Source organism: Dipodomys spectabilis, unplaced genomic scaffold (assembly GCF_019054845.1).
Source record: "Dipodomys spectabilis isolate Male_0828 unplaced genomic scaffold, ASM1905484v1 ptg000158l, whole genome shotgun sequence".
NCBI lineage: Eukaryota > Metazoa > Chordata > Mammalia > Rodentia > Heteromyidae > Dipodomys > Dipodomys spectabilis.
In genome coordinates this window covers 5,405,187-5,417,305 of record NW_024870835.1, presented here as the reverse complement: position 1 = coordinate 5,417,305, position 12,119 = coordinate 5,405,187, and the positions used below count along the sequence as shown (strand labels likewise).

Below are 12,119 nucleotides of genomic sequence, written 5' to 3'. Positions count from 1 at the left end.
CACCCAAACTCCCACCATTTTTGGTCTGACTTCCCATCAATTTTGTTGCAGATTTTGTCCCTGCTATGTTAAGTTCATGTTTCTCTCACTCCATGTTTTGTGTGAGTGCATGATTATAACATGTTTATTTTACTTCCCTTGATTTTATTCAAATAGGCTCCAGAGCTTGCCATGGATTATAGAGTGAGAGTTCAGATCCCTCTCAGAGTCCAGGTTAGGTAGGCCCTCACTACAGTGAGTTCGGTGGGAAGGGGCCATCTCAGATGGCTTAGCTCTAGCTCATTAGCTCCTGTCAGTTCCCTATCTCTCGCTTTAACAACAATCACCAGTATTACTGAGCTGTGTGTGCCAGGGTTTGAGCTAACATTTCCATCGAATTCCATAGTATAAATCTGCAAAGTGTCAGTCTAGCCATTTTAAATTTGGGCTACATATTAAAATCATCTAGGTGTTATTAAAAATTCCTGATATGCATTCAGGCCTCACTCATTAACCTTTTGGCTATATTGGCCAAAGATGAGAACCAGAAATAACAAGACTTATTCATGGTCACATAATCAGCAACTAATGGAATCTGCATTTAAATCTCGGTCACTTTGGCTTCACGGTGTCCCACATTTTTAGCTCCAGCTTGTTTGGAGACTGGAATCACTTGTGAATCTTTAAAAGCAACCAACTCCCCACACCCAAGAAAAAAACATATAGGGAGAAAGATTAAGCAATACTTACAATCTTACAATGGTAAAATCAAATAAATCCTCTTCCACCAGCCCCCCTCTGCCCCCCAGAGTGGTTCTAGCTGCTCCATGCTGGCTCAGAGCTCCAGCTGAAGCCAGTGTTTCCACCTTCTCCCTCTAGCCTCCTTCATGATCATCTACCAGACCTCAGCAGCCACGATGAGCTGTTCTTCGACATCTGTAAGATCCAGGAGATCTCGGGAGGGCTGTGCCTGGAGGTGGAGGGCAAGATGGTCAGTAGGACCGAGGATAGCATTGATGACTCGTTCATTGCTGGAGATGCTTCCGCTGAAGGTCTGGAGGGTGGAGGTACCAAAAGAACCAGGTACCAGTAGTCACCGGTGTAGACATTGTCATGAACCATCACTTGCAGGAGTTTCACAAAGGAAGCCTACAAAAAAAAGTACGTCAAAGATTATATGAAATCACTTAAAGGCAAACTTGAAGAAGGAAACCTGAAAGAGTAAAGCCTTTTTTTTTTTTGGGTCCGGTCGTGGGGCCTGAACTCTGGGCCTGGGCGCTGTCCCTCAGCTCTTCAGCTCAAGGCTAGCGCTCTACCACTTGAGCCACAGAGCCACTTCCAGCTTTTTTCTTTTTGCTTATGTGGTGCTAAGGAATCGAACCCGGGGCCTCGAGCATGCAAGGCAAGCGTTCTACCACTGAGCCACCTTCCCAGCCAAAGAGTAAAGCCTTTTATGACAGGAGCTGCAAAGCAAATCAAGCACATCCTTGCTAATTTCAATAACTACCAGATTTTTATTGGTGCAAACATGAATCCAGATGGCATGGTTTCTCTCCTGGACTACCGTGAGGATCATGTGACCCATTTACAATTTTCTTTTCTTTTTAATTTTTTTTTGTCAGTCATGGGGCTTGAACTCTGGGCCTGGGCGCTGTCCCTGAGCTCTTCATCTCAAGGTGAATTCTACCACTTGAGCCACAGCAGGTTTTCTGGTGATTAATTGAAGATAAGTGTCTCACCAGGACTTTGCTCCCGGGGCTGGCTTTGAACTGTGATCCTTAGATCTCAACCTCCTGAGCAGCTAGGATTACATGGGTGAGCCACCAGCTCCCGGCCAACCATTTATGATTTTCTTTAAGGATGGTTTAGAAATGGAAAAATGTTAACAAATTGGGCAATTATTTTGGATCCATCACCTGTTACCATAACTGGCTGGGACTTGTCATCCACACAATACGAGAACTTAAAAAAAAAAATCTGGAACTCTGCATTTCTTTTGACCATGGTTTATTTGGAGCAGAGACTTTGTGTGTTGTGTGTGTGTGTGTGTGTGTGTGTGTGTGTGTGTGTGTGTGTGTGTGTGTGTGTGTGTCGGTCATGGGGCTTGAACTCTGGGCCTGGGCGCTGTCCCGCACTCAACCACTTGAGCCACAGCGCCACTTCTGATTTTCTGGTGGTTAATTGGAGATAAGAATTTCATAGACTTTCCTGCCCAAGCTAGCTTTGAACACAGGCAACTAGAATAGAGAAGATGATCTTAGCCAAGATATGGTATTAAATGTATTTCTGTGGTCCTGACTCAATAAATGATAACATCTTGTCCATTAATGAAATGTGGGAAGAGGGACATGTGGGAAGGTATTGTGAGGACTTAGAGTAACAGTAACAATATCATATTGTTGGATTTTCAGGAATGAAAATGGGACACATAATTCTTTAGCCTACATTTGCAAGCCATTACTTAAAATAAAAACCCATTAAACTTTATCTGTGCAACACAAACTTGGCACAGTGCACTTCTCGCCATTTAACAGACACTTCACGTATGGAAGTAGGTATCCCTAGTGAAAGGAAAGAGGACTATGGACTGAAAGGTTTTAATGTAAAGGTTTGTGAATGCTGTGAATTCAAAACCTGACAAGGACAGACAGTGTGCTGCTACTATTTGAACCCCTACAGCAGGAAGTTTGTTACTGACACATGTCCTTGAAAGCGCTTGATTATTAGTATCATTAAGTTAACATCTAGCCACTCACTAGCTTCTTTGAACTTCAAGTTCGATTCTGGTTATTGACAAATGGTCGAAGGTGGGCAGAGGTTGGCTTTGCTGCAAGAAAGAGGCCCTAAGTTCCCACTGCCTCTAAGAATCCTATAAAAAGAGCAGTTATATAATTTGTTGAGAAGAGTTAAGAGGTCATCATCCTGATGTTTGACATTTACAAATTCGTCCCATCATGCTGGACATTGAACTTAATCACATATTTGACACTAAAGCAGTACTAGTCTATATAATATCCTCAGAACTTGCCAGTGTGTGTGCTAGGTTTCACTTTAAAAGTAAACAGTTATAGCTTTACTAAAGTCATTATAAAATACAAGGGAATAAATTCACTGGTGGAAATGAGACCCAATTATCTGACAAGATACCTTGATCTTTAAAATGGGAAACAGAATGGCAGGGTTTATGGTGGAGATAGATTACTTCCTTTAGTAGTGTCAAGGACATCAGAAAGTCTGGAAGACTTGTTGAGGACAACTAGGAGGCTTAAACATGGCATGGTAATATTTTCTACAACCATAAGGGAAGAGTATAAAACCACACTAATCTTCCATTTGGGTTGTTATGCTGGTCCCGTCACTTACAGAAAAGTTACATAGGAAGCAATGTCATCTAGCCCTTCTTTTCCATGTAGTTTTCACCTGTAGTACTTTCTATCTCTGCTTATGCTTAGGAAACTGCTTTTAATAAACATATTACTTAAGTCTAGCCTTCAGTGATAACTGCATATATGGAATCTGTTGTGAGGAAAATAAAAATTACAGTGGGGGAAATAAACCATAATTGAACTGTCCAGAGCACTCCATACATTAAACCTACAGACCAGGTTGTCAAAGATAAACATAAAACAGAATTTAATAAGAATGGTGAGACCCATCAGGAAAGAAACAATGACGGACTATAAAAGGCCTGCAAGCAACATTTAATATAACTTTTATTATTGAAAAGAAATGGGGAGAGTTCCGGGAAGATGGCGGAGGAGAAGCTGGAATCTGAACAAGCTCTCGCATACAAAGCAGGTTTAGAGTTCCAGTGAACAGTCCTAAGCCAGAGAATCACACCAAGTGTGCCATCACAGGACAGAGAGTTAGACAAGAGAGGGGAAGCCAAGACAAGGAGACACATCTGAGCGCCTGCCAGCAGCCGCGGCGGCGGCGGCGGCAGGGTCGCAGCGGTGACCGCAGCCGCGGCCATACCTGAGCGCTCACACAGAGAGTCCGGGACGAAGGAGCCAGACGCAGCGGGTGAGAGGATTCTACTCAACACCAGCAAGAACCGACAAGGAGCGGACATCTTCATCCTGCAGTTTGCAGACCAGAGACGACCCAGGATCCAAGACTCGGCGTGAGTAGAAGCCTGACATCCTCACTCCTTCTCCGGGAGCAGAGGAGGGAAGGCCACCCCTCCCCCCCCAGCACCGGTGATCTCCATCTTGGATACCGACAAAGCTCGGAGGAGCGGCTAGCTCCAACTCAGGCCTTGGAATAAAACGAGTCATATAACAGGTCACAAGAACTTAACGGCGAAGTGACCTGCCAGACTCAGCTCCATCCAGGGAAAAGTCACCCAGCTCAGGCACCAGCCATTGGAGTGGCTTTCCTCACTGGGTAACCAGAGTCAGAGGCTGCCCCTCCCTCTAGCAGCCTCCACAATCAATTGAAAAACAGAAACCCTGAGAATGGCTCCAGGGTGGGCTCTGTGAATTTTTCATAAAATAGCCCCAGGGAAAAGCTACTGTTTGTTGAAAGGCCTCAACTCTACCAGAACCTAGCCTCATCACCCCTCTTTTGTGATTCTCAAAGCAGATCACCCTCCCATTAAACTAACCTGGGAGGGGGATCTCAAAATCTTGGGTAAAGCAGAGCATTTTTCTGCCTGTTCGAACAAACTGACTTAAGAAACCAATCAAGCCACAGGACCTCAAGCTGACCAGAGACTCCAACAAGAGGCTGGTTACAGACAAAAGGGAGATACAGGATTCTTCCCACCCCTCCCAAAAAAAAAAAAAAAAAAAAATCAAAGAACTTTTTTTTCTTCTTTTCTTTTTTCTTTTTTTTCTTTTTTTTTTTTTTTTGGTACCTTATATATATAAAATTTTTTTTCCCTTTCTAAAACTTTTATTAATCTTTAATTTTTGCCTTTTTTGAAAAAATAATTGTTTTCCAGTAACTTTTTTTTCCCTCTTATAATTTTTATTTTAGGAATACGTGAATGTACGTTTTCCTTTCTTTTCTTGTCTTCTCTCTCTTTTTCTTTCTTTCTTAATTATCTTTTTGTTTTTTGTCTAGCTCTACTGAACTTCTGATCTTTTTTTTCTCCCTTTCTTATCCTTTTCACCTTTTCCTTTCTTTTGTTCTTCTGTATGTGACTTAACTCTTGTCCTGCACATCCTCAGATAAACCCATAGTTAACTAGTAGACCCTATCCCCCATTGTGTACACACTTAATCCACAAATTTATTACTCAATCCAAAACCTCTGAGACTTAAATTCCTTAATAGCAGTACTACCTCTTTATACCTATATAATATTTTAAGCATTTTTTAAGTTTTTCACATCTCCTCTATCTCCCTCCTGTTTTCTCATTATATTCACATTCCTCCCTAAATAGATGGTCTTTCAATCTCCATAACTATATTAATTTTTACGTTTCTAATTTTTTTTCTGGTCTCTTTTCATTTCCCTTTCCCTTTCTTCTTTTTCTCTCCCTCTCTACTTGCATCCTGCCCAACCTATTTCCTACATTGAGATTAGGACATAGTTAACTCTCCCTGTGCCTCCCCACACCAATCTATTCCTAATTTTTACCCACATCTCTCCCTAACCCTAAAAAATTCTGGTTTTCCAAATTCTTCTCTGTGGTTCGAAGCCCATTAACATATAGTTGTTTGATGTTGAATAGATGTATCTGTTGAACTAGATTGTATCTGTAGACTATTGACTGTATAAATGCAAACGTTGGTTGATGGTTGCCTTAAGATAGTGTTCTAGCACAAAACTGGTGCTATTTTCATCTCAAATGGGCAGAGTAAGCCGGAAAAACACAAGAAAAATGGCAAATCCGGGTATCTCAATTCCCAATCTTGATAATCAGGGGTCAGATCAGATAATGAACAATCCAGAGGAGAGTTCCCAAATAGCTCTACAAACACTGGTGGCAAACATGATAAATGAGAAGTTTGACAACTTACAAAGGACTCTGTATGAGCGTGATAGGGAGAGAGAGGAGGCATCCCAAAAGTTTATACAGGAATATCATAAGCGTGAGGAAGCTACTCAAAAACTGATACAGGATTTGCGTGAACAACTTGAGAATACTCAAAGAGAAAGGGAGCAATGGCGTGAGCAGGCTGAGAACACTCAAAGAGAACTGCAGGAATCCCACAAACGGGAGGAAAGAGAACTGCAGGAATCCCACAAACGGGAGGAAGCTAATCAAAGAGTAATTTAGGAATTGAGAGACCAGGTAGAGAACACACAAAGATCACTAAAGGCATTCATGGAATCCATTAACAAAGAGCTGAAGGAAGTCAGGGAGACCACAAAGGGAATGCTGAATGGAACCCAACAGAAGGAATGGGAGTCCAAAGAAACCATAACCAATCAACTAAGTGATTTGAGAACAAACACTGAACACCAAATTAAGGAAGTAAAGAAATTCATACAAGACCTAAAACAGAGCTTCAACAAAGAACTTGAAACCATCAAAGCTGACCAATTAGAAGGAAAAGAGATAAAAAACAAAGTAGAGAGTCTTGACAGCAGGTTAGACCATGCAGAAGATCGAATCTCAGGGATTGAAGACAGCCTAGATATTATAGAGAAAGAACATACAACCATCCAAGACAAGTCCAAGAAGTATGATAGATCTATCCAACACCTGGAAGACACCATCAGAAGGCCTAATCTAAGGATAATGGGTGTAGAGGAGCACCTAGAAACAGAAGTTAATGGTCTAGGAAATTTGTTTAACAGGATCCTAGCAGAGAACTTCCCAAACATACAAAAAGATAGGCCTATTCAGATACAAGAAGCTTTTAGAACCCCAAATAGACCAGACCAGAATAGGACATCCCACCGTCACATTATAATCCATACAGGATCAACTCAGACCAAGGAAAAGATCCTTAAAGCTGTCAAGGAGAAAAGGGTAATCACCTATAAAGGGAAACCAATTAGAATCACCTCAGATTTCTCAGCAGAGACAATCAAAGCAAGAAGAGCCTGGAATGATGTATGCCATGCCCTAAAAACAAACAACTATCAACCAAGAATACTGTACCCAGCTAAACTCTCCTTCATAACTGAAGGCCAAATAAAAACCTTCCATAGCAAAGAAAAATTGAAACAATACATCTCCACCAAACCAGCCCTACAAAAGATTCTTAAAGATGTCCTACACATAGAAAACCAACAAGACCACAACAAAGGCCAAGAAACTGCACCCAAACTGAGAATCCAAGAACCATAGGAAGAACCCAGTTTTCGCAGCCCCCAAGAAGGTGTACAACATGGCAGGAACTCCCAAATACCTCTCAGTCCTATCTCTTAACGTTAATGGACTGAACTCTCCAATTAAGCGACATAGACTGTCTAGTTGGATTAAAAAACAAGACCCTTCTATCTGCTGCCTTCAGGAGTCACATCTTGCCCGTAAAAACAAACACATTTTCAATGTTAAAGGCTGGAACAAAATCTACCAAGCCAACGGCCCCCATAAACAGGCGGGAGTTGCAATCTTAATATCAGATAAAATAGACTTCAAATTAAAATTCGTGAGAAGAGATAAAGAAGGTCGCTACATACTAATTAAAGGATCTCTCCTTCAGGAGGATATTACAATTCTAAATATCTATTCGCCAAACAATGGAGCACCCAAATTTATCAAAGAAACACTACTTTCCCTCAAATCCCATATAGATCCAAAGACATTAATTGTTGGGGATTTTAACACACCACTCTCCCCAATAGATAGATCAACTCGGCAAAAACTCAACAGAGAAACCGCAGATCTAAACAGCTGCATAGATCAACTAGACTTAACAGACATCTACTGAACATTTCACCCAGCAGCATCAGAATACACGTTTTTCTCAGCAGCACATGGAACGTTTTCTAAAATAGACCACATTTTAGGCCACAAAGCAAACTTGTCTAAATTCAGAAACATTGAAGTTATACCTTGCATTCTCTCTGACCACAAGGGAATAAAATTAGAACTCAACACCAAAAGCCACCAAAGAAAGTCCAGTATCACATGGAGGCTGAACAACACACTGTTGAATCAAGAGTGGGTCATGGAAGAGATTAGAAAGGAAATTCAAATGTTCATGCTATTCAACAAAAATGAACACACAAATTACCAGCTCCTCTGGGACACAGCAAAGGCAGTACTCAGAGGCAAGGTTATAGCTCTGAGCTCAAACATCAACAAATTGGAGAGATCTGAAACTAGCAATTTAATGACACATCTAAACCTCCTTGAAAAAGAGCAGCAAGATAAACCCCAATCCAGTAGACGGAAAGAAATAATCAAAATTAAATCAGAATTAAATGAATTAGAATCCAAAAAAACTATAGAAAGAATCAACAAAACAAAGAGTTGGTTCTTCGAAAAACTTAACAAAATTGACAGACCCTTAGCAAATCTTATCAGAAAAAGAAGAGAACACACCCAAATTAATAAACTCAGAGATGAGAATGGAAACATCACCACGGAAACAACCAAGATTCAGAACATTATAAGGGAATACTTCTCAAAACTTTATGCTAATAAGTTTGAGAATTTGACAGAAATGGACCTTTTCCTAGCAAATATTGACATGCCAAAACTAAACCAAGATGAGTTAAACCAGCTTAACAGGCCCATATCAAGCATTGAAATAGAAACAGCAATAAGAGACCTCCCAGCTAAGAAAAGTCCAGGACCAGATGGTTTTACAGCGGAATTTTACAAGGCCTTCAAAGCAGAGCTCACACCAATACTCCTCCAACTCTTCAATGAAATTGAAAGAGAAAGCTCACTACCGAACACATTCTATGAAGCCATCATAACCCTCATCCCAAAACCAGGCAGGGACTCATCAAAGAAAGAGAACTATAGACCCATTTCTTTGATGAACATTGATGCAAAACTTCTCAACAAAATTTTGGCCAACCGACTTCAACAATTCATCCAAAAAATCATACACCACGATCAAACAGGATTCATTTCAGGGATGCAAAGCTGGTTCAATATACGCAAATCAATTAATATTATTCATCACATCAACAGGAGCAAGAATAAGAACCACATGGTTATCTCAATAGACGCAGAAAAAGCATTCGACAAGATCCAACACCCCTTTATGATGAAGGTTTTGGAAAAATTAGGAATCCATGGAACATTCCTCAATACAATAAAGGCTGTATATGACAAACCTACAGCCAGCATTATACTCAATGGTGAAAAACTAAAGCCATTTCCTCTTAACTCAGGAACAAGACAAGGATGCCCACTCTCTCCACTTCTCTTCAATCTAGTATTAGAATGCCTAGCTACAGCAATAAGACAAGATGCAGACATAAAGGGGATCCAAATAGGGAAAGAAGAAATAAAACTCTCCCTCTTTGCAGATGACATGATCTTGTATTTAAAGAATCCCATAGACTCCACTCCCAAATTACTCAAGCTGATTCAAAACTTTGGCAAAGTAGCAGGTTATAAAATTAACCCCCAAAAATCAATGGCTTTTCTGTATGCCAACAATGAGAAAAGTGTGGCTGAAATTAGGAAAGCAACTCCATTTGTAATAGCCCCACAAAAAATCAAATACCTCGGAATTAACTAAAGAAGTGAAGGACCTCTATGATGAAAACTTTAAAATCTTGAAAAAGGAAATCAACACAGAACTTAAAAAATGGCAAAACCTCCCATGCTCCTGGATTGGAAAGATTAACATCGTGAAAATGGCAATACTTCCCAAGGCTATCTACAAATTCAACGCAATACCTATCAAAATTCCACCCTCATTCTTCAAGGAAATAGAAGAGGCAATCCAAAAATTCATATGGAACAATAAAAGACCCCGAATAGCAAAAACGCTCCTCAACGGAAAGAACACTGCTGGAGGAATATCAATACCAAGTTTCAAACTCTACTATAAAGCCATAGTAATCAAAACAGCTTGGTATTGGCATAAGAACAGACCTCAGGACCAATGGAATAGAATTGAAAACCCAGAAATGAACCTACAGACCTATAGCCATCTAATCTTCGATAAGGGAGCTAAAACAATAGAATGGAAGACAGACAGCCTCTTCAGTAAATGGTGCTGGCAAAACTGGTTAACTACATGTAGAAAACTAAAGCTAGATCCTTATATATCACCCTGCACCAGAATCAACTCCAAATGGATCAAAGACCTTGAACTCAAAGCAGACACTCTGAAAACATTACAGGATGGAATAGGAGAAACCCTGGGTCTCCTTGGCTCAGGCCGAAATTTTCTGAATAGAGACCCGGAAACACAACAAATCAAAGAAAGGTTGGACAAATGGGATTGTATAAGGTTGCAGAGCTTCTGCAGGGCAAATGACATAGCTAGCAAGATCAATAGAAAGCCCACGGATTGGGAGAAGATCTTTACTAGCCATACAACGGACAAGGGTCTCATATCTAAAATATACTTGGAACTCAAAAAATTAAACCACCCAACAACAAATCCTCAAAGAAACAACTGCCCAATAAGTAAGTGGGCTAAAGACTTAAAGAGAAGCTTCTCTGAAGAAGAAAGAAGGATGGCCAATAGACACATGAAGAAATGTTCAACATCCCTAGCCATAAAAGAAATGCAAATCAAAACAACATTGAGATATCACCTCACTCCAGTTAGAACGGCAAAAATCAAGAACTCTAACAACAACAGATGCTGGAGGGGATGTGGACAGAAAGGAACCTTACTTCATTGTTGGTGGGAATGTAAACTTGTTCAACCACTTTGGAAAGCAGTATGGAGGTTCCTCAAAAGACTTCACATAGAGCTCCCCTATGACCCAGCAATCCCACTTTTGGGCATTTACCCTAATGTTTACAAACAAGACCACACTAAAGCTACCAGCACAACTATGTTTATTGCAGCATTATTTACCATAGCTAAGATATGGAACCAACCCAGATGCCCCTCAGTAGATGAATGGATCAAGAAAATGTGGTATATATACACAATGGAATTCTATGCCTCCATCAGAAAGAATGACATTGCCCCATTTGTTAGGAAATGGAAAAACTTGGAAAAAATTATATTAAGTGAAGTAAGCCAGGCCCAAAGAAACGTAGGTCCCATGGTTTCCCTTATTTGTAATATCTAGTATATGTATGAGTCAAGCGGAAAAGGTGAGATAATGTGATGTCAGGAAAATGAACCCTTAGATGGGTATTTTAATGTTTTTTTTCTTTCATGCATGTATTTCTAACACATTTATAAGATTATCTCTTTGTTGCTTTGTATGTCCCTCCTCCACAGTATAACCCCTGCTTTCACTATATTTGATGTCAGTATAACTTGTGGAGGAGATGGGGAAAAACCAGTTGTTTAAGGATACAGGTGGACCTGTTGCAACAATGAGAAGTACAAGTTGTCATGTCCAAAACGAGCTTTACAACGTTGGTGCGGGGGGGGGGGGGGGGGGAGGAGAAGGATTGGGATTAGGGGGGGAGGGGGGAGGCTGGGAAGGGATGTGAAGGATAAACAAAGGAGGAGGCTGCAATGCTTGGTAAGAAATGTACGCATTATCCTGCCCATGTAACTGTAACTCCTCTGTACAGTATGTTCACAAATAAAATTAAATTAAATTTAAAAAAAAAAAAAAAAAGAAAAGAAATGGGGTATTTTCCACTAGCCATAAGATAGAAAATCAAGTGCTTACTTAATCAAGAATATATATCTTTCCTATATGTGTGTATGTGTGAATTTCATACATATAGACCCACATAGGCACATAGACAGACAGACATATACAATCCCACACTGCCCATACTACCTCCATACTTGATATGGAAAAGGTAGGAAGAGCACTTACAAAATTCAGTAAGTTCAGTTGCAAAATTCAGTAAGTTCAGTTCCCAAATTTGACTACATATCTGAATCACTTGGGAATCATTAAAAATTAATATTTTGCCAGGTGCTGGTGGCTTGCACCTCTGATTCAAACAACTCAGGAGGCTGAGTTCTGAAGATCAGGATTCAAAGCCAACCCAGGTCGAAAAATCTATGAGAGAGACTCTTTATCTCCAATAAAACCAATTTTTAAAAAACCTGAAGTAGATTTTCAGCTCAAGTGATAGGACATTAACCTTGAGCTCAAGGAGAGTGCCCAGGCTC

The 12,119-nt window shown here is 40.4% G+C and overlaps 1 pseudogene; it reads left to right on the top strand.

Moving 5' to 3' along the window:
- The first annotated feature begins 914 nt into the window (after positions 1–914).
- LOC122118967 lies at positions 915–1,913 on the top strand (annotated as a pseudogene).
- The last annotated feature ends 10,206 nt before the right edge of the window (positions 1,914–12,119 follow it).